The following is a 4,112-nucleotide window of genomic DNA, read 5'->3' on the forward strand; positions in this document are numbered from 1 at the left end:
ATAAAACACACTAATATTATTAATTCGATAATCAAAGCCTTATCATCCAAAACACAACATAAAACCCACATATATGGCATTTTTGTAATCTTTCCTTTGTTATTTGTGGGTTTTGATAGTGTTTTATGGTTAATGTTATGGCGATTTATGACTTTTTACATTTTGTAGAAAAAATGGTCTTTGTAGCCAACTCTCACCCTTAGTAAGATATTAAATTGATACCTAACATTTCTTCTGAATTCTTCCTTGTTTCGTCCATAGCAGATTCCTAATTTACACAAGAGAAAAATAAATAAGTTTCGTATTTTGTTAATGATAGATTTGATAAAGGGACCATGTCTTACCTTTTATTTATAATAATTTCTATTGATAGTGAATAAAAAATAATAATAAACTCAGTACAACGTAATTAGTCATCACGGAAGTAGGCTAGATGTAATTGGGTCTGTTTTGTCCATATTCAATACATGACATCTTTAAATGAACTAATTAGTTTTAGATTAAACTACAATCGCAACTAAAGTTCTCTTTAATGTGGGTTATCACTTTCGCGACGTGTGTTAACATATGCTTTGGTTTTATAATATATATGACCATATAAATATGTGAATGCGGGTTAGCATCTACTTCTGAGCACAAACTGTATAACCCACCCAACTTCTCACGTCGTCCCTACTCCTATACCCGTTTTATTCAAACTCATTGCCTAACCTACATGAACTACCCAAAGTCCCACTTTGCCTCACATCTGGTCTCTACTCCTATGCATAATTTGGTGTATCAAGTATCAGCTATTTGTGATCACCATCGTCCTATTTAGGCTTCATTTTGAAAAGAAAACAAATAATAGTAATTCAAGATGTCTAAACATGTTCCATCTTTGCAGATGTTTATGGCTTTTTTTTTCTTCTTTCTTTCTTTCTTGAGTAAAGGGGGAACTTATGAGAGAGAGAGTAATCTTATTTTTTTATTTAATTTTTTTTTTGGGGGGGGGGGGATATCATTAAAACAAGGCGAAAGAAACGCCTCCAGCAAAGAGCTGTTGGATACAAACGAACAAAACAAAGAACAACTATGGCATATTACAAGTTACAAAGGAGATTCGAGGACCAAGAGTTCCAGCAAGTTTCCATATGATTGGTCCTACGAGAAATCCAGTTGAACAGAGAAGAAATAATGTTTCTCAGCACTCTATCACTCTATCGATCGATGTCTTCTGCCCTTTGAAGACCAAACTGTTCATTTCCAGCCATGAAATCTATGAGAGAGAGTAATCACATGTAAAAGTGATATTAAATCATATTTGGGACAATCCCACAAGTTAAGCCCAACTCACATGATTTGTTTAGCTAGCCTAATTTGTGAAGCTTCTACACACAAAAAGCAGACTTTAAGCATAAATTCAAAGGAGAAAAAACAAATCTCAATTGGTTCGTATTAATGAGTTTGGGCACACATTATCGAATGTGTATTTTTTAGAACAGTCAAAGCAAATTATCATTAGAAACAAAGAGCCTGGACAGTAGCTAGACTCCCAAAGTACAAAGAAACAAAATTACAAATAAGAAAACCAGCTATCGAAATAAAAGACCCCACCAGGTTAACCCCGGTAGAGATCGGATTCCATTATTGACTGGCTATGAGTTTCATAACTGACTGAGTTTCAGCATATATAGGTCTGTGAGTTTCAGCACATATAGGACAGGACCAAGAAGTTCTTTCACAACGTTGGCACTCAGTGAGAACTCAATTAATGAGGGTTGTACGAAGTTTCCTTTGGACTTTATAACTGTACCACCTGTGAGGATTTTCCCTCCGTGCAAAAGGATCAAAAGAGTAAAAAAATAAGGGGTTTAAATGGTTTGGGTAGGGTGGACCTCCAAACATATTGTTCTTTGTTCATATTAATTATTATCGATAACATAATTAGTATTCAGAACAGCCCTTCTTTATAAAATACACAAAAGATGATCCTTTCATTAACTGTTTCAGTTTTAGACATTTAATTAAAAAATTCACAAACATATATGCAACTCATCTCCTCAATATTTAGCTAAATCTGGTTAAACTTTGAGCCATATGAATCAATATGATTGAAATGTTTGAAATTTAGCAACAAAAAAACTCACAAATGCATCAGCAATAGATTCCTTTATGCTGCTAATACGGGCCTTAGAACTTCTGCATTATATAAGTGCCTTAAAATTCACAAATGCATCAGCAATAGATCTTTTTTATCCTCTCCTAAACAATAATAAGTAAATAAATAAGTAAATGAAGGTTATATAGACTAAAGCCCAAATGTGGAATGTACCTGGTGACAACCCCCATCTCCTGCATTCCACAAAGATCTGTAAATCATATACAAACCATCCAGTCTAAGAACTTTCACCACTGCAGGTCTTCAATTAGTTCTATAACATAAAAAAAATAGCTACCAAATGATATAAATAACGTGTACAACCGAAAAGATACGGGCAAAATACCATTGTCGACAGAGGTGACAACATGTAGTGAAAGGGTTTCGCCGGAACCCTAATCTACTCGCCAAAATCCCTAACTGCTCACTGGATTAACAACCTTCACCAAATCAGTACTCGTGGGCCAATCTAACCTAAAACGAAATATACATGAGGAGTAGGACTCACCGGAAGTTGATTGGAACCCTAGTCTAGGTCGCCGGAAGTTTGGCTCAGCCGAAATTCCTCACTGTCATCTTGTTACACCAATATGGCAACCAACCAAGCCCTCTGTCATCGTCTTCGAGACCCCCTACATTTGAATAGAATGATGAACGTTTGTAGAGACAACTGGGTTTTGTAGAGAGAGAAAGGGGGAGTGAATTATGGTGGGAGATATCAGATTCTTTTTGTGTTTGAATTTGAAATGATAGAAAAGTAAAGCTGGCAGCCAAGAAAAAGGTACTGCAACATCAGACATTTGGCAATTCAAAAAAATTTGAAGGGAATTCTTGAGTCAGAGAGACGGATTTGAGCGGGATACATTTCGGAAGCTTGTTGTTTGTACTTTGCACACCATGTTGATCCAAAAACTCTTAAATTTCAACTTATCAACTTTCTCTCTCTAATATCCATTATATATATTAATAGATATATATATATATAGGATTCGGTTCAATTAAGAACCACCACGAGTTGTAAGAACCATGAGAACTCCTACTTTCCACACGAGTTGGTCCATCATTTTTTGCACAAACAAAGATGAGAAAGTTATAAACACATATGTAAAAACAAAAAAAAACTGTTGAGTCGGTGGTTATGTCCGATGTAAGTTTTATTTACGCCTAACGTAAATTTTCGTTATGGCGATAAAATTTTTTTACATTTAGTGTAAATTTTTGCATGCAACATTTTTTATTTTTTTATTATTTTACTCGAACAAGTAATTTTTTAAAATTTTTTTGAGAAACCTTATTTTTTTTTGAAAAAAACTTTTGGAAGGGTTAGTTCTTATGGTGCTCACAACTCAAGGTGGTTCTAATTTTACCCTTTTCCCTATATATATATATATATATATATATATATATATATATATATATATATATATATATATATATATATATATATATATATATATATATATATATATATATATATATATATATATATACATATATATATATATAATGTAAGTATCTATAGAAACCCCACTTTAATTTAAAAAACCCGGGAAACTCAAAGCTCCCGATGTTTTTTTTTTTTTTGAAAAAATTTACACATGTTATATACATGTTTTTAAGGGTTTTGGGCAAAAAAAAAATCAAAAAAGCGTCGATTAGATATTTAAAAAAAATAAACAAGTTTTTGGTGTAACACATGTTACAAATATGTCAGATGAATGTACCATGTGTTACACCAAAACTTGTTTATTTTTTTTTTAAATATCTACTCGGCGCTTTTTTGATTTTTTTTTTGCCCAAAACCCTTAAAAACATGTATATAACATGTATAAATTTTTTCAAAAAAAAAAAAACATTGGGAGCTTTTAGTTTCCCAGGTTTTCTAAACTAAAGTGGGTTTTCTATACATCCTTCCCTATATATATATATATATATAGTGGAGAGCATAAATGAGAAGAATTTTTTTGTAAGA

At 32.6% G+C, this 4,112-nt stretch overlaps 1 long non-coding RNA gene across 11 annotated transcripts; it reads right to left on the bottom strand.

Annotated features, from left to right (window-relative positions):
• Positions 1-974: 974 nt before the first annotated feature.
• Positions 975-3,062, bottom strand: LOC110868616. Of its 11 annotated transcripts, none has more exons than XR_004884345.1 (6): positions 2,649-3,061; positions 2,487-2,567; positions 2,315-2,351; positions 2,130-2,244; positions 1,337-1,370; positions 975-1,258 (listed from the first exon to the last, which is right to left on the bottom strand). It is a non-coding gene; the product is annotated as an uncharacterized LOC110868616 (long non-coding RNA). The 11 variants fall into 11 exon arrangements; XR_004884347.1 differs by having other exon boundaries at positions 975-1,235; positions 1,337-1,367; positions 2,649-3,060; XR_004884346.1 differs by having other exon boundaries at positions 1,337-1,367; positions 2,649-3,060.
• Positions 3,063-4,112: the final 1,050 nt, after the last annotated feature.

The sequence above is a fragment of the Helianthus annuus genome, chromosome 16 (genome assembly GCF_002127325.2).
Source record: "Helianthus annuus cultivar XRQ/B chromosome 16, HanXRQr2.0-SUNRISE, whole genome shotgun sequence".
In the NCBI taxonomy this organism is placed as follows: domain Eukaryota; kingdom Viridiplantae; phylum Streptophyta; class Magnoliopsida; order Asterales; family Asteraceae; genus Helianthus; species Helianthus annuus.